General features: G+C 33.2%; 1 long non-coding RNA gene across 1 annotated transcript in view; it reads right to left on the reverse strand.

Annotated features, from left to right (window-relative positions):
- Positions 1-422: 422 nt before the first annotated feature.
- LOC122634858 overlaps positions 423-25,419 on the reverse strand; it is a 34,866-nt gene continuing 9,869 nt past the window's right edge. Inside the window, exons 2-3 of the long non-coding RNA XR_006328492.1 lie at positions 1,488-1,718; positions 423-610 (exon numbers count right to left, since the gene is read on the reverse strand). This is a non-coding gene — a long non-coding RNA (uncharacterized LOC122634858). The remainder of the gene's footprint in view (positions 611-1,487; positions 1,719-25,419) is intronic.

The raw sequence follows: 25,419 nt of genomic DNA on the forward strand, positions 1-25,419 counted from the left end.
AAAAGAAAAAGATAGCCTTAACCCCTACCACATTTCTCTCTTTCTCTCTCTCTCTCTCTCCTTTTTTCTCTTTCTTTCTCTTTCTATCTGTCTCTCTTTCTTTCTGTTTCCGTCTATCCCACCTACATTTTCTGTCTCTGTATATCTCATTTTCTCTCTGGTACCATAGGAAGCATCAGCAACGACACTAGCTAAGGCAATTGCGATCTTCTCGAGCGATAAGATCCTTCGCCAGGCAGTAACTGGATTTCTAGGTACTAGGTTCGTTATCGGAGGCGTAAAAGGCACCAGAAATTTTCTTCTACCTTTTTTCTTTTTTTTTTCTTTGTGTATATATATATATATATATATATATATATATATATATATATATCTTTCCTTCTCTTTTACCTTTTTATTTTTTTCATTTTTTGTTTCTCTTCTTTCCTTTTTTTCTTTTTTCTTTCTTTCTTTCTTTCTTTGCTTCCTTCCTTCTTTCCTTCTGTTCCTTTCTTTTGAGACGAAACATCACTGCAGTATTCTCAACGTTGTCCATAGACTTTCACTCGGCGTTTTATCTAATCCTACAAGCGAGCGCTCGATTTCTCCCTCTCATTACTTCTCTCTCTTCCTGCAAAAAAAAAGACGCGTAATTACTTCGTTGGCTCCCTTTTCACTCGGATCATTTTGCTTGTGTTTCTTAATTATCGTCGAACGTACTTATTTTTTTATCGCTTTACTTTTCTTTTCCTTACTCTTTTTGTGTCTTTGTTTCATCTCGTTTTTTCTTTTCTTTTCTTTTCTTTTTCTTTTGCTCAGTTTTTCCTTTTCTTGTTTTTTCTTTCTCTCTTTAAGTTAAAGTAGGTCACGTCTCTTCCTTCGCTAAAAGGCTTCCCGTACGAGTCGTTGAGAATCTCGTGGCGAATCATGACGACTAGCGACGCATAGTAGATTCTCGAAGTCTCGAAGAAGTCGTCGTCTCGTCTTTGAAAAAAAGGCTGCTGAAATACGCTCTCTCTCTCTCTCTCTCTCTCTCTGTTTCTTTTTCTCTTTCTTTCACTCTCTGTCTCTTTCTCTCTCTCTCTCTCTCTCTATCCTCCGTAAGAAGAAATTTATGCACGAAACGCACGAGTACATTTTCACGAAAAAGTCTCCGTGAAAATCTCTGTCTGTCGGTGCGTGTATTTTAAACATATGTACCGGGTGATACTAAATATTTCAAGTCTTCCAAGCAACAAGAATTTTCATATTCCAAATAAGTAAGATAGTATTTATATTTTTCTAATTTCACTTAATCGACAAGAGTAAAAAAAGAATGAAGAAAGATTTCATTTACACAAATTTACGAGTGTATCTTATTCAATAATCAGTAATACTAATATATTTGTGGTATGATAAATGTTATTATCTACCGGGTGACATGGCAACAATTTTCTCGTGTCACCTTATATACACACACATACACACACATATATATATATATATATATAAGAGTATAGCAGACTTACTCTAGAAACGAATTCGATGAGAGAGAGTGAGTCGTATGGGCTCAAGGATGCGGAAAGAGTGACTGCGTAGGTACTCGTTCGTCGAACCATAACCTCGTGAGTCCTCGTATTCTCAGGAAAGTACGTTTCATCCACCATTCCCATCTCCTTCCCCCTTGCACCCTTTCCTCCAGTCTCTCCTTCAGCCTCTAACTCTTCTCGCGCCACTCACCAAACGCAATTCGTCTAAAACTAACGGAGAGTTTAATACGTACGTGTGCGTCTGTGCGTATATATACACACATATATATATTTATATATAAACACGTATATATATATATGTATATGTGTCTGTGTGTATGCGTGAGTGCGTGCATGCGTGCGTGTAAGAGGATTTTAAGGAGTGTGCTTGGGAAAAGAGTAGGTACACCCATTCGAGATGTTCCAGGGTTTTGCGTTTTTCTTCTTTTAGCATTTCGTCGACATTTTAAGTGTGTCCCACCCCGCTCGTAGACACGCAACATATCCGACTCTTCTTCGGTTTACTCCTCCCACGTTCTCTCTTTCTCTCTTTCTCTCTTTTTCTGTCTCTCTCTGCCCCATGTGACCCTCCTATTTCGTTTCTCTATCCCTATCTCTCTTGCCTTCTCTTAGCAACGTATTAAAGGTGAATATATATATTTGTCGTAAAAAGCCAGAGAGAGTTACGATATTTTCTGTTATTTACCGTTTAAATTCGTTTCATAAGGATATGTTTGAATATAAAGAATAAGCCATCGAATTGTTTGTTAATTTTTTTCACCTTTATCTCTCTCTCTCTCTCTCTCTCTCTCTCTCTCTCTCTCTCTCTCTCTCTCTGTCTCTCTTTCTTAATCTTAATATTGATTTAAATTAAATTATTCGATTTTTCGATGCAATCGTCTATTTTACGTCTCCAATTTTTACTATTAAAATTGTATGGATATTTTCGAAAGTGAGTGACAAGGCATCGAATTATTCATTAACCTCTCGAGTTCAATCTTTCTTCTTTTCTTTCTTTTTATCTCTCTTTTATAAGGAATGTCTAGTAATTGACATAAAGTAATTATTCCTCAAACAAAGATTGATTTCATCCTATTTACGTTTCAGCCCAGTTAAAAGACAGAAATGTTTATAATCGCTAGAGTTCCCATGAATATAACACGTTTCAATGACTATATTTGTTTTTCTGCCGTTTTTCTCTTTTTACTTTTTTAAATTCGTTTAATGTGAATAGAGCTATAAAATATTCGGTGACTTCTTTCTCTCTCTCTCTCTCTCTCTCTCTCTCTCTCTCTCTCTCTCTCTTCCTCTATCTATTTCACAATGAACGTCCGACAAATTTACATGATAATAACTCTTAAGACAAAACGATTGCTTCTTCCATCTTATATTCCAAGAAAAAAAATGAGAAAAAAAAAAAGGAAAAAGAAAATCATAATAGGAATTATCATAGAATTCTCATGAAAATAGGACTCTTCAGTGAGTTCAGTGTCCGTTTTTTGACTTATTTCATTTCTTCTTCTTTTGCATCATTGCATCAGCCCCTCTCTCTTCTCTAAAATCTAACGGAATATACGCCATCGTATCTCTTTCTTGCATTCTTTCGTTTTTTCCTTTGTTGCGTTCTTTTTTCTTTCTTTCTTTCTTTCCTTTTTTCTTTCTTCTTATCTTTTACCTTTTCTCTTTTTTTTTCCCTTCTTCCGCGGTAAAAAGTAGATACCGTAGTGTCTTCTCACTGAGAGTTAATATAATTTAGTAAGTATTTTCCGCGTAATAGAATTAAAGTCCAAGCAAAAGCAGCAGCCTGCAGCCTACTTAGGAAAGAAGGGACTACTGTGATACCAAGGGGAATACTATTTCCTTCATTCTTCTTCTTTTCTTTTATTCCTATCTCTCTTTCTCTCTTTCTATCTCTCTGTCTCTCTCTTTCTATCTCTTTTCGTATTCTTCACAGTGCTTTTTATTTTTAAGAGCGAAGGAAGAAGAGCGAAAGAAGTATGGTCGAGCTCGTTAGACCATTAAATACGCGCGCGTGCGCGATATAGAAGAAGAAATACCTAGAACGAAATTCATTCGTTCACGGATAATATGCCCATAAAGCAATTCCCATTCCCCATATGAAAATTCCAATATCTCTTCGTATCGTCTTTCGAAATAATTGGCTAACCGAACTTTTTGTTCGAAATATGCTCTCACAATTCTTCCGCTTTTCGACGAACATCTCCGTTCTTTTTCTCTTTTCCTTTTTTTTTCTCTCTATTTTTCTTTCTTCTTTCCTTTTCTCTTCATTTTTTCTTTTTTTCTTGAATATAAACGAGGTTGAGAAAGAAAAAGAGAGAAAAATAAAAGGATATTAAGAGTTAAGGGTGTATTGAATCGATCAATAAGATAAATATGTTGAAATGTTCAATATTTTATTTCTAAATTAATAACATTAGAATTTCATAGAAATTTTCAACAATATTTATTAATTCATAATGTATTTTATGTTGTACGCTACATTATGATTTTACACCATTATAAATTTATATTTATGTATACAATATATTATTACATGATAATATTTATTCAGGTATAAAATACTGAAAATTTCGATATTAGTTTATCGGTCGATATAGTATCGTAATAGTAAAATTGGTTAGATCGAAAAATTCACTTTAATGAAGGTAAATATGAATTTTTCTTTTTTTATTAGAAGTAACCCATTTGCTTTCATTTGTTATATTATGTAAATAAAATTTATGATATAAAATAATATATATAATATAACATTCGTAAAAGAAATATAAATAAAATTAAAATATATATAAATAAGCATCGAGCTTTGAAATTGTTAAACTTTATTTTTTAACACACTATTTATTTTCCTCTCGTAACATATTGATTCTCAGGATTCAAGTCCTTCGTCCTTAACTCTGTTTCACGAAACAATAACGTTGCCCTTTCTTATCTTAGTATTTTCTATTCTCTTAAGTATTTGAGTGTATATAAAGATAAAACTTTACTCTCTTCTTCTTACTCTCTCTCTCTCTCTCTCTCTCTTTCTCTCTTTTTTAGATAACATTTATCGACTAGTTTATACGATACGCGGTTAAGTAATTGATAAGACAGAATTTGCCGAGATTCTTCAAAGAGCCCTTTTCAAGCCGTACTCTTTGGATAGAACGACGCAAAAGTCACGTGGACAATTATCCAAGTGTAATCTGGGATCAATCGTTCGATCGATCGATTGATCGATCGAAACTTCGAAAGAGAAAGAACACTTCTTTCTTTTTTCCTTTTACTCGAGGTAAAGTTTGAAGAGTAAAGGGATCAGTTTTACCAGTATCGAGAAAATGAATTCCGAAAGAGAAACTTCTCTTTCGAAAGCAGTGTCTATCTTTTCATGATATAAAAATTTTTATTTTAATGATTTGACCCTCTTTTCTTCCTTGTCTCTCTGTCATTCTCTCTCTCTCTCTCTCTCTCTCTCTCTCTCTCTCTCTCTCTCTCTCTCTCTCTCACGAGATTACCCGTATCTCTTATTTATATTCACAAAGACATGACCACTGAGCAAAGTAGTGACGAGCATAGTGGTATTTCAGGAGGCCTGGAGGTAATCGATCTCACGCTACAACGATTAATATTAAACGAGGCGATCCGATACACCGATAAACAGCTGATATCGTCTGGTCGAGTTACAGGAGATATTGGCAGCCATAGGTCAGCCCGAACGTTGTTAGATCTAATCGCGCATCTTGCGGACAAGCGGAAAATCCTTATTAGCCATTCCGTGTTCTCTCTCTCTCTCTCTCTCTCTATCTATCTATCTATCTATCTATCTATCTATCTATATCTCTCTCTCTTTCTCTTTTGTTCTTCTATCTCTTCTCCGTAATTCAGCTAATCCTAAAACTCGAATAACAATCTATCGTAACCGTCTACGTTCTCTCGTTTACTCTCCTTTTATATTCTTTCTACCTTTCTTTTTCTTTTTATATTGTTTAAATTCCTGACCTATCTTCACATCGAGGACATTTTCCAATTCGAATCGAACGTTCCCGGATACTTTTGTTCGATAGCAGGGTTATTACCGTTGCAATTTCGTCGTTAATGCTTGCTGACCCGTCTCTGTCTATCAATTTATGAGGAAAAGAGAGAAGGAGAGAGAGAGACAGAGAGAAAGAGAGAGAGAGAGAGAGAGAGAGAGAGAGAGAGAGATAAATAGAGAGAAAAAGAGAGACAGGAACAGAGATAGAGAGATGGATAGAGATATAGAGATCCATAACTTTTTGACGCAGCCATTTTGCCGCGCAGACATTTTGGCGCCCGGTAATTCGACGCGAAAGCGGACGTTACGTTGCGAGAACGCTTCATCTTCGTGGAATATACGATGGTATAAGCTTCAACATTCCACGAGAAAGACAGACAAAGAAGGATAAAATGGAATAGAAGAGAGAGATAGATAGATAGATAGATAGATAGATAGATAGATAGATAGATAGAGAGATAGAGAGAGAAAGAGTATACTATATCCCCTTTAAATCGTCTCTCTCATAAAAATTGCGTCATTTTTATGGTATCTCGACGAATTCACTTCATTCCTAACCGTTATCTCTTTCTCTCCCTCTCTCTTTCGAACTTTCTCTCACGAACTATCTTGTGTTTCAACGCATCCTTTTCAAGTACGCTTAGTCTCTTTCAGTCGTTTCAAATTATCACGTTCGATAGTCTACAAAATAAAGGGTATGGAACAAAAAATGAAGGAAAGAAAAGTGTCAAAAAGAGAAATGTTTTTTTCTTGTTTCTTTCGTTCTTTTCCTTTCTTTTTCTTTTTTTTTTTTTTTGGAGAACGAACGTGAATTTTTCGCAAATGCGTCAGCGTTTCTATCGATCGAGCCATTAATTACACGATGTTTTCCCTCTCTCCCTTTCTCTTTCTCTCCCTCTCTCTCTTTCTCTCTCTCTCTCTCTCTCTCTCTCTCTCTCTCTCTCTCTCTCTCTCTCGGTTCTGTAGAATGTTCGTAGAAACGGGATAATCATGGAGAGCACGAAAAATTCATTGGACGCACGTGCATGGAATAATTGGATATCCAATGGAAAAAAAGAAAAGACGAAAAGATGAATAGATAGATAGATAGGTTGGTAGATAGAGAGATAAAGTTTATTATGTTCATCTGCTTGGATAAAACTAAATATATTCGTTTCTAAGATACAAATTGGAATGTAATAGTAAAGAAGAAATAAACGGAGACAAAATAATATAATATATTTATGATAAATAAAAATGGCAGACATGTAAATAATAATTAGAAAAAGATATCAGAGAAGTGAAAACAAAACTAATGGATTCATTGATAATGAAAGCCAATCGTTACGAACAAACAAACGTAATCTTTTTTTAATCAATCGTTCAAGATTAAATCCTGTAAATTCTATTACATGCCGATTCTATTTCTAATCGCAATCGAACTACGCACGAATTCATTCAATAATTTTTTGATATTAGTATTTAATATTTTAGTTATGCGAATGTTAGATAATCATCGAATGAAAGTAATCATCGATCTTGAGAAAAATACTCTTAGACGAATATAGTCTATGAAAAAGAATAAAAGAGAGAAAGAGAGAAAGAGAAAGAGTACGTGTCAGAAAAAGAGAGAGAGAGAGAGAGAAAAAGAGATGCTATTCATAAATATGTCGTTGCTTATACAAGCATTTTTTTCTATGTCTTCTTTCTGAGACACGTACTATACATTTTACATAGTTTTACAGATAAAGAGCTCCGAGGGCTTCATGCGACGGACGTCTTTTCTTTGCGTGACTCTCAGCAAAATTGTCTCTCTCTCTCTCTCTCTCTCTCTCTCTCTCTCTCTCTCTCTCTTTCTCTTTCTCTCTTTCTCTCTTTCTTTCATTCTCTTTTTCTCCGAAAAGATTTCCTCTATCAGCCGGAAATTACGAGGGTTGATTATGTTAAATTTTCTCGTTGGATTGATTCATTACTTTTCAAACGAGCAAACAAACCAACGAAGATCCCAAGTAGGATAAATCAAGTTCGAGTCTCGTCGAGAGTTAATTTTCCATTTGCTCGTTCGTTGGAAATCGAAATTTTTCAGATCTCTCACGATGAAATCTTACCATTTCTAGAATTCTAATGCATTTCATTATAATTAATCATCATCGTACGACGTTTCACTTCTTGTTATTTTCTATAGAAAAATTTATTTTATATGATCTCTCTCTCTCTCTCTCTCTCTCTGTACATTATCATGTACATTAAATAATCGGGTAATGATTTATTTTTCTTGTTTTTCTTTTTTTCTTTTGTAGAAATTGTTTAGGACCAATATACTATATATAATACTATAATAATTATTAAGTTAATATTAATGCGGGAGTAATGACGAAATTACGTTATCACAATTTTTGATATGAAAATTAATGATAAACATATTACATAATGGATTAAATTAAATTAGATTTATTAATACTTTGTAATTTAGCATAATCAGATGCAATTAAAGGGGTCGAAGAATCATTTCCCCGTGATATTATCGTATCTCAAACAAAACACGCTAATTAAATTAAATTAAATTGAAATATATTATTGATAAGAGAAAGATAGAGAGAGAAAGAGAGAGAGAGAGAGAGAGAGAGAGAGAGAGAGAGAGAGAGAATGAGTTCCATATTTACATAATTGTCATAAAAAAAAATTATTAACATTAAACATTCTCCAACTATATTATCCATATGACTACATTTATTCTATTTTATATTTAAAACCATTTTTATTTATTTGATAAGAATTTTTCTTTACATATATCAAGTATATCCCACTTAATAGTAAATTATATATTCTACCATATTAATTATAAAATTAATTACACACACACACACACACACACACACATATATATTTATATATAAACTAATTCTTATTAATTTCATTATCGTAATAATAAAAAATCCATATTAATGTAAAAATGTTTCCCATTATAAAACGAAGTTACACAAAGAATAAAAGACAAAAATAAAACAGAAGAGTATAATATAGTACGAGAGTATTAGAAATACTTAAGAAAAAAAGAAGAAGAGGAAGAGGAAGAGGAAGAAGAAGAAGAAGAAAAAGAAAAAGAAGACGAAGAAAACGGAGAGGAAGGGGAGATCGAAAAGTCGCGACAGGTAAAAGTCGTGGTTCCTCTCCGTGTACTGAGGGTTAGAGCGCGCGCGACGATTCGGAGGACCTGCGCTCTTGGTCGTATCCCGTCGCTCGCTTCGGCCGACGTCAGAAGCGGCACTCACGTTTCGTGCTCGAGGCGCGCGGCCCTTTGTCGCAAGCGCGCGCGCGCTTACCAACTCACTGTGAGGAGAAATCTTACACGTATCATATCACGACGAGTGTTTTAAACATTTAAACATTACCGAACGTTCAGATTTACGGGAAGTTTTTAAAAATCCCAGTGTTGTTTGTTCGAGGTGTTTACATCCAATTTTTGATATATTCTTCTTCTTTTTTTTCAATATACTTGCACATATATATATATATATATATATATATATATATATATATATATATATTGTTTTTTTTTTCTTCATTGTATACACACACGTATATACATGTATATATACATTCATACATATGTACATATATACGTATATGTATATATATATATGTACACGTATAAAGACGTCTGTACTGTGCTGTGAAAATCGTTCGCATTTGGATAGAAGTTTTTACAAGTGATTAATCATCAGTGACTTTATTATCTTAGGTTACTTTTCATCCCCAATTATCGATCCTGGAAGAAGATCGAAGATCTTTCCTCTTTTAGCAAACGTTCTTGTCGAAAGGTAAGGAAGAAAAGATTCGATTTTCAATAAACGTATATCTCTTATATACGAGTTAGGAAAGCCACGAACGTCTCTCTGAGCTTGAGTTACTCAACTTCTCTTGGTCTAGCTAGACCCCCTTAATCTAGTTTATTTCAGCTAACACGTTCACTAACGGGAAGAGGGTAGATCAACCAACGTTCGTTGTCCTTGTTGAGCATTAACCCCATGCTCCTGGTTAATGATTTAGAGCTCGATCTTGCTTACGAAGTGCTCAACAGGGAACTGCGGACTATAGTATTCTCTCGCCATATTCAAGGATTTACCGTTCTGCTATCGCTTATGACAAGAGGATTACGTGTTTATATACTTGATTATATTAACTCGGTTAATTGTATTATATAAGAATTGATTGACTTAGATGTTCATTTCATATACGATTCATAAATTATTCATCTCAATCATAATTGATATTTAATGGAAACGTCAAATTTATTATCGAATATAATCCTTGAAAAATTCTCTTCTTACATTTTTATCGTACGAATTGTTCCTATTCTTTTTCTAAGGATACTACATCAGAGTCATGATGTGGTTATAAGATAAAATAGATGATATGGTTCTAGTGCAAAATCGATCTAACCGCTATTTTTTTTCTCTCTCTCTTTTTTTTTTATATAATGAAAGTCAATATGTTTTACCCTCTGTCTTCGTTCTCTCTCTCTCTCTCTCTCTCTCTCTCTCTCTCTCTCTCTCTTCTTCAGCGTGTTCGGCCGAGGGTAATACGTCACAATCGATCATGCCTTGTCTTTGGGTAAAAACGAAAACTCTTCCTCCTATTTTCCCTCAAGACGAGCGATGTGTATCCCAGTGAAAAGGGTAATTTTAAAGTTTTCGGAGTTTTTTCGGCGAATTTTTACTACCCGACCGAGAACACCGTCCATCTCTTTTTTTTCTTTCTCTCTCTCTCTCTCTCTCTCTCTCTCTCTCTCTCGCTCTCTTTTTCTCTGTTTCCTTTTTCTTTTTTTTTTCTTTCTTTCTCCACCGTTATATCTCTTCTTTCTTCTTCACAAAATCTTTTATATTTCGTGTCATCGACGAAGATATCTGTTAAACTTAGGTACGGTTTTGTAATTATTGCACTATCTCTATTCTCTATATTTCACAATGACAAATATTCTAGATTGGACGATGAACGATAACGATCGTTTATCTTTTGGCAGTCGTATTTCTTGTCTAATGAAAGATACCTCCTCGTTTCGTGTACTACTGAATCATAAACTGGCTTAGATACAAACAACATAGAAGGTATATGTCATCGCGTTATTCTCAATCTTCGTTTGTTGGCATTAGTGGTACTGTAGCATACCGTTATAAGTATTTTATATACCTTTACTTACCTACTGTATATCTATGTATATCCTTACTATTTTTTTTGGACTTTAGAAATCGTTAACAAGATTTAACGTCATGAATATCTCCTTTCGTTAAGAACTTTCGTTAGCAGCTGTTTCACGTTGGTTCGCTGAAAAAGATGGAAAAATATTTGCAATTTTTGCTGTTATTCTTCTTTTTTCTATTTTTCTATTTTTTTTTATTCTTCTTTCTTCTTTTCTCTCTTCTATCTTTCCTCTCTCTCTCTGTCTCTCTCTCTCTCCCTCTCTCTCTCTCTCTCTCTTTCGTTTTGTCGAATTAAGGTTACGTTCTAATTTCTGTCGTGCGAACAGGCTTGGAAGTGGATCGATCGGACTCCTCCGCAAAATTCTCTCCGCTCGCGTACTATCATCACAATGAACATAATACATCGATTTCCAACGAATCTAGTTGACCGAGTGATCGAGGCTATCTAACTCTTGCACTAAACGCATTCCAATATCTCTCATGGCCGATTTTCGGAACGTTCGGCGAACCTTCATTGGACAACCTGATAAGCGATGTTTCGTTTTGATAACGAAACGCTCGGTCAAGAGCTAACGTGAATTAATCGACCGTCCGAAAAGTTTGGATTCACGAGTTCCTTGCATCGCGAATATCCAAACAAATTTAATTGCAATTAAACGAACGAATTTCTCTGATCGTTAACTTTACTTTCCACCATATATACACATATTCCTTTCGTTCTAATTTTTCGTTTCGATTTTTCTTGTTTTCTTTTTTCTTCTTATTCCTTCTTTTTTCTTTTTGCATTTTTTTAAAGCGACGTTTCTAATTCTTCCCATTTGGCAAGGTCATCGATTGCGAATTCTCTTGCCAGAATTTAGGGGAAACTGAGTTTTACATCGAGCCAAAAGACAAAGCACGCGAAGACAGTGCACCAGTGAAATTATTAAAAGCCTCTCGGAGAACTTTTGCGCCTTAATTCGAACGAGGTCATCGTGAAGGAGCTAGAAGAAGAGAACCCGCCGATTTTTCTCTCTCTCTCTCTCTCTCTCTCTCTCTCTCTCTCTCTCTCTGGAGAGTTCGCTTAAAATTCAAACGCGAATTCAATGCCTTCTTTGAGAGACTGCAAAGCTAACTCAGCAAAAATGCAAAAGTAGTACGGTCGACGAGAAATGTAGAGGGACGTGCGACGAGAAGAGACCTCGAGCAGCGTGTTCTACTACTCTCTCTCTCTCTTTCTTTCTCTCTCTGTCTCTCTATCTATCTCTATCTCACTCAACTATCTACCTTTCTTTTCGTTCCCTCATAAATACAGTCATCTATCTATGTATTTTTTTCTTTTTTTCTTTTCTTTTTTTTTTCTTTTCTATTTCTCCTTAAAGAAATGTTTTCTGCGTTATGGTAATTAACTCTTGTCTGATATATATATATATATATATATATATATATTGTATATGATATATAATATTTAAATGGGAACACGCAAATTTCTTAATTTGATTATACGCGTATAAATATAGTCCTCCATCTCTATGTACATACCTTGATAATGAAATATTTTTTACGTTATGATGATTAAATCTCGTCTGATGTACCTACTAGATAGCATATTTAATTAAGTATATCTTAATTTGATTATAATAAATTAATAGAATTATCCATATTCGAATCTCTTCACATATAAATATACTCTTTTTATGTTATAATAATTAAATCAAATCAGATATACGAGGTTGATTATTTAAATAGGAACACGCTAATATCTTTATTTGTTTGTACGTTCATTAAATGTTTAACTGTGTACCTTTTTAAAGAAATATGTGTATCTTTCTTACTTTCTTTTGAATATTATATTATACATTCAAATCTCAAATTTGTAAGATAGAAATACGCTTAACAGTGTTATCAGTATAATTTTCTGTATAATAGCTTTTCTTTGCTAAAGATACTTTTTTTCTTATAAAATCAAAATTATCTCGATTATATATTACATCATCTGTTCGAGTCGTATTTCATTTAATCACAGAATGTGAATCACAAATAAGTGTTGAGAAATTCTATCGTTGATCTTACTAATTCGCGCTTGAGAGAATCGGTCTCTGCACAGTAGGTAAACCTGAGAAAACTTTACGAGAGTTGTAAATTACCGAGTGGTCCATTATTCAGACTAAATTATCCAACTTTCGAGTAATTAAGACATACGTCATTAATGAAGCTTATCAAGCAACGAGAAAATAATTTTTTTTCACTCTTTCCCATAGGCGAAGAGAAAAAGAAAAGAAAAGAAGAGAAAAAAAGGAAAAAGAAAGAAAAATATATACTCACATACATCTTTCTTTGCTTTCTTTTTTCTTTCTTTCTCTTTCGTCACCTTCCAATAATCTTATTCTCTATTATAAACTTCAGAGTTTCATTTTGATTCGAAAACTTAGAAGAAAGGTGTCTGAGAACATGATATTTTTATGTTACGAATAGTGGAGAAATATTCCCTTTCGGGAACGAAAGGAATATGTATGCCTTTACATCGGTTTTTCATTTCGAATAAGAAAAGAAAAATTTACAGAAGATTAAGCCCGGAAGAAAGAATACTTTTCTTTCTTCTGAGAGACAGAGAGGAAGATAGAGCGAAAAAGAGAGAGAGAGAGAGAGAGAGAGAGAGAGAGAGAGAGAGAGAGAGAAAGAGAAAGAGAGAATAGACGCATTCGATACGAAATATTCGCTAGTCGTGAGTTTCATTTTTACGAGCCCATCGCGACGAAGATTTCATCTCGTCACGTTCAGTGAAAAAGCGCGCGGAAACGAAGACCGCTCGAGCGAGAAGCGTTCTACGTAGAATACTTGCAGCTACGCTCGCGGTGCGTTTATTACTCCGCCGATCCATATGCTTTCGTTTGGTAGCACGGTTCCCGCGAGAGATTCTGCATCTCTCGTATGTACCTACATATTTCAATGTCTAGTGGAAAAGCTTGCAAAAAAAAAGAAAAGAAAAAAGAGGAAGAGAGGGAGAGAGAGAGAGAGAGAGAGAGAGAGAGAGAGAAAAGAGGAAAGAAAAGAAAAAAGAGAACGAAGAAATATTTCAAAATGTACGTACCGATATGAAATATCGAACGAAACGAGACTTTCTTTAATAATGAAACTTTATCGTTTTGATAATAATTAAAATTTTCATACGAATGGACTTATTGATTCGTGTATACATACATGTATGTTTGTTTATGTATAGGGTTTTCTTATTTGTTAATTCATTTTCTTTTGGACATCGATTGAGATTGTAGGAGATTTGATTATATAATTGTGTAATATTTAATAATGATTGTTTATATGTAATTTCATGTACATATAATATAATATTATAACTTTAAAATACTTCTTTCTAGTAAATCTTTCTCAATATTTTTTATCAATAATATATTCATACATTCATATTTCTATAAATTTACATTAATATAAAAGTTTTATTATTCGATGCATTTAATATACATAAAATATAGAAACACATCTATTCCTATATTTTATTCCAATGATTTTAAAGGCCACATCTTTCTTATTAATTTTTATAAATATTATACATCTCTTACAATGTACGCAAAAATAATTTACCCCATCTTACATTACTTATATATTTTTCTTATCATATACCATCACCCTGAATTTCTAGAAACATTTAGAAATGTAGAAATGGCATCGTTAATACCTCGGATAATAATAATGGAAATAGTCGGGATTGGCTAGTCTCTTCGTGTTTTTGCATAGGTAAATCGTCATAACACGCGTAAAGTCGAGGAAGGATCTACTCGGTATTTCCTCGACCGATCACGTTCAGAATATCGTATTCCTCAATGATGGACTTACCGTTGAGTTTGTATGTAAATCCTACCGACCTGTAGAGAAAGCTCCTATGAAGGTACTATCGAACATTTTCCGATCTCTCTATATCTCCTTCTCTTTCTCTCTATCTCTCTATCTATCTATCTATCTATCTATCTATCTATCTATCTATCTATCTCTCTATCTCTTTCTGAACGGTACGTTTAATAGTGAATTTGCATATCTCCCTTTGTTAAGTTAGATTTCCAATCAAGTATTCGCACTCGGAAGAGCGAAACTTCCGAGTTCCTTTCAAAGCTGAACGAATATCTCGGAATCGTTATTACTTACCTACGATTCTCGTAATTTCTTTCACCCCCATTTAGATCTTGATGCTCGTGTATATACATTCAGATACGTAGTAATCTTTTTATCCGCAATGCAGCTACGGAGAAAGATGTACTATGTATGCAGAGATATGGTTGCTCGTACCAAACAAAATGCCAAGAGATATTTTTTCCAAAATTTTTAGACTGGGATAAAGCGAACCTCCGATTGTTCGAGTATGATAAAACGAGATACTTGTTTTTCATTGTTCTTAAGGAAAGTTAAAAATTATTCATTGATAAGTATAATAATTATACGTAAATAGAGATCTTGTTGTGTTCTTATTTCTATCGCCACGTAAATAAATTTCGTTAGAGATATAAAAAGAAAAAATACAAAAGAGAGAAAAAAAAAAAAAGATAGAAAAGAAACCTTGTAACAGTTTATTTGATTTTAGCCTATATTTTTACAAAGGAACCACGAGAAACATTTGTCCGGTATATTCTCTTCGTTTCCTTCCTCGAATGAAATTAACATTTAATATCTAATTATGAAATAATAATATTTGCACGGACATCTCTCGAAAATGAAAGGTGAATCGAGGGTGCATATTAAATGGAGGAAGCGTTTTAAGCGGTTTATTAAGAAACACTTTTTTCTTTCTCTTCTTCTCTTTCAAATTTCTATTTCTTTTTTCTTACACGTGTGATATGTCTTTAGAAAAAAAAAGTAGAAAAAGAAAAAGAAGTAGAAAAAGAAGAAAGAAAGATTCTCATTTCGTTCCTGTCAGAGACCGTTTAGAAATCCGCTGAGTAAGTAAAAGTAATCTTTGGAAATTCGTAACATCGAATTCGAAATTTCGAGAAAGGATAATACCTTCGGACGGTGTTCTTTGAAATTCCTTTGTATCGTTAATGTAGGAAACCTAGTATAAATTTCATTAATGGCAGAAATACTGCACTCGCGGTCTTAGCTGTAATGGTTTCAACGATGAAGAGAGAAAGACAGAGAGAGAGAGAGAGAGAGAGAGAGAGAGAGAGAGAGAGTGCGTGCTTATGTATGCGAGAGAGAGAGAGAGAGAGAGAACCCACTCGTACGGCTCCGTTCGTGGCCGTGCTTAATTATTCAGTATAGGAACGTAGGCGGAAATTCTACGTAATTACGAGCATAGACCTGATGAAGTGTCTTCGCGTCCGGCTGAACGTGTGAGCATAAGAGAAATAGAGATAGACTAAGAGGGAGGGAGAGAGAGAGAGAGAGAGAGAGAGAGAATGAAACTGTAGAGTCTCATACACACTGTAACGTAATGAACACTCGAAACCCATGATATTCCATAAACTTATACACGTATATACACACGCTCATATACATCCACCCACCTACACACACACATACACACACACACATATATATATATATATTAATCGGAGATTGCTTGAATAAAGCTTGCAAAGCGTTTCTTTAAAAGATAACAAAGAAAAGAAAAAGAAACAAGATATAGAAAAAGAACGGAGGAAAAAAAAAGAAATAATAATTAAGAAGTCTCACTTACTTCGAGCCTTTAGAGAAATAATATAATTCGCGAATGAACATACCTATGTATGTATGTATGTTTAAGTAGATAGGTACGTAGGTAGGTAGGTAGGCACGTCTTTTATAAAAGGCCATGCTTATACTCTATATACTTATGTATATTACATTTAACTATTCAACATTTGAAAACGGTGTTCAGAAGGAACGAGTTAACTCATTTATTTAAAATGGCGACGGCGCTCTACGCCAAGTAATTAATAGCCATCGCGAAAGGCAAGCGATTTACGATCCGACTAACTCTCATCGAACTTTTCGTTACCACCTTACAAGGATATTCTACCTTTTCCGTTGACTTTAGGATCATTAAAAGAAGTCGATTAAAGCGTAGAACGAATAAAGTTCGTAGTGACTGACGACCGCAAGATCGTTTTTTTCATTCCTTTTTTTCTTTCCTTTTCTTTCTTCCTTTCTTTCTTTCTTTCTTTCTTTCTTTCTCTCTTTCTCTCTTTCTTTCTTTTTTTCCGGTTATAAAATTGTGAAAGCTCGCAAATGGGACGATGTAACCTGCCGCTCGTAAAGAAGTGCTTTTGCTCTCTCTCTCTCTCTCTCTCTCTCTCTCTCTCTCCTTCTCTCTTTCATTCTCTCTCTCTCTCTCTCTCTTTCTATTCTTTGCACCCGTACGTAACAATTAACGACTTCTAAGGAGCCAAAATCGCTTTTCTCGGCTTCTTCGAAAGGCTTTTCCCTTTGGCACTGAAACTTCCAGATGGAGGGGTAACCGTCGGATAACACGTTTCGCACGTGACTTTGATAGTCGTTTTCTTTCTCTCTCTCTCTATCTTTCTATCTCTATCTCTCTTTCTCCTTCTTCCTTTCAATCTCTCCCTCTTTCTCTCTCTCTCTTTCTCTCTTTTCTATCTCTTCTTCTCCGTTCAGACTTTTTGTATCTTGCGAGATATCCGAGTCGTTCCCCGGAGACGACGTTTCTTTCCTAGGAGGACACACGACCAACGAAATGTTCCGCCAGAAGCGTCCTCGATCAGACACTTTTCTTTCTTTCTTTTTTTCTTTTTTTTTCATTCTTCTTCTTCTTCTTCTTCTTCTTCTTCTTCTTCTTCTTCTGCTTCTTTTTATCGTCGTCACATCGTTTCCCATATTCCGTGTTAAATCTGTTCAGGACTAACTCGTCCATTTCTACTTATCCGAAGTTAGATAGACCTTGGTCGTCGTTTTGTAACACGTGGATATGAATATATTATGAATTGTATACCATTTTCTTTTCGATAGATTTAAAAGAAGAAATGAAATAAGAAAAAAAAAGGGAAACAGTCAAATGCACGAAAATTCTAAAGATGATTGAGATATCTGTTGTTTAGATTTTTCTTTTCATTTTCATTTTTTTTTTTTTTTTTTTTGATACTTACAAGAAAATCTTACAATGTGAATTGAATTATAATATATTATTATTTATACTCTAGTAGTATAATTATATCATATATTTTATTTATATATGTACATACAACTTATATTAATATAATTATATTACGAAAGTAATATTTCATGCAGTTATACATTATTATTCTATAACATTATATTATTATACTACACTAGGTACGACTTGTACTAAGATAATTACATATACGTAATTATTTTTAAAACCCTTCAAAAATAATTAATTCACTTCGTGACTAAATGAAATTGTACTTAAAAATTAAATTCGTAACTTTAAAGTTACATGATAAATAAGATTATCTATCTATAATACCACACAAATACAACATATACACATATTGAAATTTACACATATACTTATTCTAACTAAATATAATGATAAACGAAAAATGAAGATTACGAGTAGGCATCTTGTATCATTAGATTCGCTCGTAGAATATAATTTCATTCTCGGCAAAGGTGACGAGTCTTAAGGTGAAGAGTAGAGTGAAGAAATCAAGAGATGGAACGAATGTTGTGGTTATGGGGGAAATTGAGGGAAGAGGGAGAAACTCCATCTATCTCATTTGTCGCGGCAGCAATCGTCGGAGAAAATTTAGGAAATTCGATCCAGCAAACGAGAAGAGAAATCTCGTTGCAATACAACCTCTATATATATATATATATATATATATATATATATATATATATGTACATTCGTATATTATGTATCTATATAGACTATACATTTATACTCTACATATAAACATACATACATACATATATATATATACTATATAAACATTTGTGGTGTATATACTTTTCGGTGATCTTTCTCTTTCTCTTTCTCTTTCTCTCTCTCTCTCTCGTTCTCTTTCTTTTCTTCTCTCTCTTTCTCTATCTTTCTGTCTCTCTTTTACTTCCTATTTTTTCTTTTTTCTTTTCTTTCTTTTCATTTCTAAAGAAAACCTCTGAAACGCCCAACGTCTTCGCGAAAGTATTACTGTTAATGGCGACTACATTTTCCACTATACCACGTCGGTCGAGTATACACCTTGATACACGCCCTGTGCTACTCCAAGTGCTTAGTTCTAATGGCGAACCCGCGAACTTCACTTCTCTCTGTCTCTTTCTTTTCATTCTTGCAATCCTCTCCTTCCACATTTTCTTCTTTTTTTTTTAACCAGAACAACCACTCGCGTTATGATAGTTAAATAGCTCTTGCGATATCGTGTATATCATGTATTTCTATTTTAATACATATATATATGTGTGTGTGTGTATTTTTCTTTTTCGACTTTAGGCGTGAAAAAACTTTCTGTTTTTATTTCCAATTTATAAAGTTATTTATATCGTAGAATCCTTTGACATAAATACTTTGACGATTTTAACACGATACATTTTCAGGAGTTATTATAAAAGTTTTTTAATTATTAATATTTCATGATTTAAATTAGATAATATTTTAATTATATTTGGACATTAACAGAATTGATGGGATTGCTATGGGATTATTTATTTCTTTCTTTCTCTCTCTATCTCTCTTTCTCTCTCTCTCTCTCTCTCTCTCTCTCTCTCTCTATCTATCTCTGTTTGCTCTTTAACACGTTTCTTCATTTCTTCTTTTATCTCGTTCTACAATTTACGTGATTCAATTTCACAAATTGCGTTCTTCTCACTTTTTATTCTTTTCTATTCGATTGCCGTTTCCTGCCTGGCTGACAATGAGTTACACATTTTCTGAATAAAGGATAAGAATTAAATACTTTTATTCTATTCAATACTCCGTGTATTGTCTCTCTTTTTCTTCTTGTATCTATATCATTTTGTCTTTCTCTTTCACGATCAGCTGTTTCCATTAAATTAATAGAGTCCCGTTTGCAACGAGAAACGCATTAATTCTATTAATGTTACTTCGTATATTCTACGTATGTATACATGCATTTATGTAGAATATACATATACATATATACATGTGTATATATGAATATATATCTATACGTAAAATATATAAGTTACATGTAGGTATATATGTATGTGTGTGTATAATGTGTGATATATATATATATATATATATATATATATATATATATATGAGTCTGTATATGTATGTATGTTGTGTATGTTCTAACTCTCACGTTCTTTCTATCTTTCTTGCACGACGACGCCTCGAGGATTAATGGTAGAACTCTAGCCGAACTTGTACTCAAGCTTACCTGTTGTGTCAAAGCTCTTTACACGCTAGAGTGACTGAAAGAGGCGTGTGAAGTGGAAAGTTGAAGAAGAAGAGAGATAAAGAGAAACACAGAGAGAGAGAGAGACAGAGAGAGAGAGAGAGAGGGGAACAGAGAGAGAGAAAAAGAAAGAGAGAGAGAGAGAGAGAGGTAAAAGGACGATGATACCTTTAGAAACGTATACTAAGGAAGAGAGAGAGAGAGAGAGAGAGAGAGAGAGAGAGAGAGAGAGAGAGATAGAGAGAGAGAGAGAGGAAGTTCAGCAAGAATTTTCAAGCGTAACGAGAACTTCCGTTCAAGTACCATCTTCGAAAGTGCCTCCATATTTTTTCTCATCTGCGATCGTTCGGTTTCAAATATTGAAAACTATCCTTAAGTTTCTTACCTTTCTTTAATTATCTTGTAAATTAATAAAGAGGAAAAATTTATAGAGACTCGAAATTTTCCAACAATTATTTTTTTGATAACAAAAAGATTTTTGCGATTCTTAATTTTTACGGTTATATTTTTATGGTAATCTTTTTTTATTCGACGTAATAATAAACTTTCTAGCTAATTAAATTCAGATATATATATATATATAATTATATATATATATATATATATATATATATATATATATATGCTAAATTATCATCAATGCTAACGTAATGAAAAAAATATGCACGTATCATCTTTTAATATTATCTATACCTTTATGTCTCCTTTTTTTCGGTTCATTGAATTAGATAACTACACTCTTAACGAAGAATTAAAAATGATTCTTTCAATAAGTTTACTAGATATAATCACGTTATCCATCGTAAACGAAATATTATTATATTTTGTTTATTCTTCTCTGTTAAAATGATCTCGATTTTCTTCGTTATACTTTTTTAATACTTAAAAAAATTCATTTCAGGCAGATAACAGAAACTTTTTCTTTCAATTTTACTATTTCTCTCTTTCTCTCTCTATTCTTCGTATATTAAATTATATATATATATATATATATATATATTTTAATATACACAAATTTAATAAAAATCCTTTCAATCAAAATCTTGTTTTACAATCGATACTAGACGTTCGACCTATATTTAAATTTATTGGAAATATTATTTAATTAACAAGCTGAACGTCATGGTATAGTCTATTATTGTTGATTAATAATTATCAGTTCATATTTGGCTGGATTTTCGTCGAGTTTCGAATTCTTCGTATTTTAAATCGATTGATGTAGATATTGAAATCGATTGATATGATTAGAAGAAAACACTTTTAAAATATCAATTTAGATCACTCTGATTTTTATTTGATTGAAGTATGTCGATACTTTATAAAAACGATTGTTTTACATTACTAAATACTGTAATCCTATGAAAGGAAATAAAGGATATAATATTAAATCTAATAAAATTTCTTCGCAGTTACCAATTATTTTACTTTTAATGGATATATAGATAAAGAATTTAAAAAATTATAAATTGGTTTTTTTCAATATAAATTCATATCACTTGAATTTTCTTTGATTTGAACACACTAGTAATATATAAAAGCAATCATTAATCTATACATATCAATAAATGGTTTAATTCTATTATAAATACATAAATATTCTGTACAAATATTCAAGAATTTTCTTCAATTACATATACAAGATATATAAATAAAATTAATATAACGCGACGTTAAAAATGGAGTGATACTTTATAAAATTAAAGAAACTTCGAAGAATTATATGTTACATATATAATATATAATTATCCTCTCTCTCTTTTTCTTTCTCTATACAGACATACATATATATAAATTCTAAGAATTACATAATATATAATTCTTCAAAATTTCCTGATCACCCAAAAAAAAAAAAAATTATACCATTTTCAACGAATTCGCTTTATTTTAAATTTCATTTATATAGTTTGTATATATGCAATATAAGAAAATTCTTTTAAAGATTGCACAGATAAACACCGACATACGTATACACAAAAGCTCTTGAGAAAGGTAAAGAAATAGAGAAAGAAAGGGACAGATAGAGAGATAAAAAGGAAGAGAAAGAGAAAGAGAAAGAAAAAAAGATTTCAGAAGAGACGGAAATGTCGCGACGTTAACGATCGACGAGATTCGCGCGCAAAAGTTTATTCGAGTGACACGCATAAGGGTGCATGAGTTGCGCGCGCACCTTCATTACCGAGGAAGACGAGTCTTTTTAAATGAACGTGGCAAATTCCGGGCAGAGGCTCGACGAACATTTCTATACATATGTATGCATACATACACACATACGCATATATATATATATATATATACGGTGTGTATCTTTTCTAGTTCCTAGAGAAACAAATCCAACGTGTGCGTTAGGAACGAAACAGAGTAATACGAATAAGAGTAAAAGAGAAAGATAGAGAGAAAGATAGAGAGAAAAAGAGAGAGAGAGAGAGACAGAGAGAGAGAGAGGGTGAGAGGGAAAAGAAGGGTGAGGAGGAATGGAAGAGGTAGAGATGTCTTGATTCAAGCTACCTTAATGTATTCGTCTAGTACTCGAATATGGACTCTGCTTTTAATGGGTCTCGCACACGGAACGCGTTATTAAGTATTCACGCGTCTTTCTATGAGAAGAGACACGTTCTCTCTCTCTCTCTCTCTCTCTCTCTTTCTCTCTTTCTCTCTCTTTTTCTTTCTCTCTTTCTTTTTTATTTTTTATCTCTCTCTCTACTACGTTGGAGACTGGTCTACTGTGGAAGGTTCGTGATTAGTCGCAGAGTTACAGAAATACCGGCGTCGACATTTGAAAAACGTAATACACGTCTTTAAACCTATTTAACTTAGATATCCATTTATCCAGTTTTAATTTTATTTTCGATCTCACCATTTTTCTCTCTTTTTCTTTTTCTTTTTTCTTTTTCTTTTTCTGTTTCTGTTTCTTTTTCCTTTCAATACGAGAGGCACGTACACACGTACACGGTATATGGTTACTTTTATATATATATATAATATATTAGAACGTAGCAGATTCTATTACGAATTCATTTCCATGTCGTGCTTGGAATTTGATTGGTCTATCTCTTATTTGTTCCTCTGATATTTTATTCCTTGTATTTTATTTATTTTTTATTATTACCATTACCGTTACTCTGCACACCGTACAATTAGTCTGGGATAGTCATAAGGGTTGAATGAAGCGAGTCAGACGATGAAACGAATTTTTCATTCGTTTCAAATTCCTTGGGATAATCATTTAGACGAAGAATTTTCGACTGTAAAAGAAGATAGCCTCGAGGAATAGGAAAAGCCTTTGTCGTGCTGAAATAGAACATTCTCTCTCTCTCTCTCTCTCTCTCTCTCTCTTTTTCTATATAATCTATTTTCCCGTTTTAGCGTAGGTCACGAAACGAATGTCACATGCGTTAGTAAATTGTTTACGCGATGACAATAGTTGCCATTTTAGATAAATACGGGTAGAAGACAGTACTAGAAGATGCAAATATCTTTATGAATGTGTATCTTTACGAATGTGTAAGAGTGAAAGAAGAAATGGGATGGAAGAGGAAAAGGAAGAGAGAAAGAGAAAGAGAGAGGAGGAGAGAGAGAGAGAGAGAGAGAATAAGAGATCATACAATAGCCGAGGACAATGCGTCACTCTACCTGTCTTTCGGTGATTTTCTTTTCTTTCTCTTTCTCTTTATCTTCTTTTCTCTCTCTCTCTCTCTCTTTCTCTCTCTCTCTCTCTCTCTCTCTCTCTTTTAGTTTTTCTTCGACAGAAGAAAGAACACAGTAAGTCTTCTCGAGGGTTCACAATAAAAACGTATAATTCGTGTCTCCTCTTTTCCTTCCTCCCTCCCTCCCTCTCGCTCTCTCTCTCTCTCTCTCTCTCTCTCTCTCTCTCTCTCTCTCTCTTTCACTGTCTTTCTTTTCTTGAAGAATCACGACTACCCTATATAAACTTCTACCCAGGATAATCGAGACTTATTTTATCATTCTTCTCGTTTCTTTTCGCTCGATCGTTAGCGTCACGATAGCCGGCAGGCGTTTTTGTTTACATTTCTTTCGTCGTTACGAGTTAAGAAAGTAAAACATCGAGTGGAACAAAGTGCAACTCAAAGATCTATTTTCCATGGTATAGTTGACGTTAGTAGAGTACTCTGAGAAAGTTCATTCTGTTCGAGAATCGGATGGGACTACGAAACGACTCTTTTTAAATTGTTGCTGAAGATTTTTAACGAGACTTTTTTTCCCGTCTTTTTTGTCCCTTTCTCGTTTTCTTTCTTATTGTTCTTTTTCTCCTTTCTTTCTATTTTTTTTAAAGATGAAACGCTCGTCATTCGTTGAAACATTTTTATCATGAAATCGAAATGGCAATGGAGAACTCGTTACGAGAGATTTCTTTCTTTTCGAAACGTTCTTATCGAAATATCTAATCTAAATTTGTTCTAATATTTTTATTGTTTCTCATTAATTCTGTTTCTAATTAATCACATTACACACGTAATTCTCAAAGCTTGTACTAAACAATATACTCGAGAACGCTACGATATTCGTATGGTGATTATAAAATCATTTTGATGCAATAGACATTTAAAAAAAAAAAGAAAGAAGAAAATAAAAATCAACTTCGTTTATTTCCAGATTTTAAAGTCGATTGTAATACTGAATACAACGATTGTCTGCGGACTGTCAGATACAGAATTTTACTTTCACAGTGCTCGGATCGTTCGTGCGCAGATTTTCTTTTGTTGACTTCAATGACAGACGTAATTAACCAGTCTCATTTATCGTCTTTAACCATTTAAATTGGAATTCTAAAGTCTCCCTGATTTACATTGGAATTCTCGATATTACTATTGAATTTACATACGTTAATTGCAGATATTTAGGTACACTTATTTATAAACAATAATATTCTTTGTATTTTTTTTTAAGTGTTTAAAGGAACTCGAAAGGAAACGTGTTATTTAAAATTCATGCATGAAAGAAAGAACAAATATTACATATCCACGTACGTCTTTAAACGTAACATAATTATAAATCCTAAAATGTTTTGTTACAAGAAAAAAAGAAAAGAAAAAAATAACAAATATATTTCGCCATATTGAATTAATGAAATACGTATGAAAAATATGATTTAGATATGATCATATTAAATCGTTATATATATATATCACATTTCAAAATTCACGTTATAATATTTCTTTATCTTGTTTGAAATTGTGTCACATTTTTGTCAAACCAATTTGTCTTTATATATTAATCTTGGAGATATAAGATTATAGTAATCGTATAACATAGAAAGTCCGAGTAATCGTATCTCTCCAAAATTGTAGTGTCTTACTCGACAATCACGGAAGGAAGAGATTGTAGATCGTTGTTCTCCTCTCCTTATTTCTTTATCTCTCTCTCTCTCTCTCTCTCTCTCTCTCTCTCTCTCT

This window comes from Vespula pensylvanica, chromosome 16 (genome assembly GCF_014466175.1).
Source record: "Vespula pensylvanica isolate Volc-1 chromosome 16, ASM1446617v1, whole genome shotgun sequence".
Lineage (NCBI taxonomy): Eukaryota > Metazoa > Arthropoda > Insecta > Hymenoptera > Vespidae > Vespula > Vespula pensylvanica.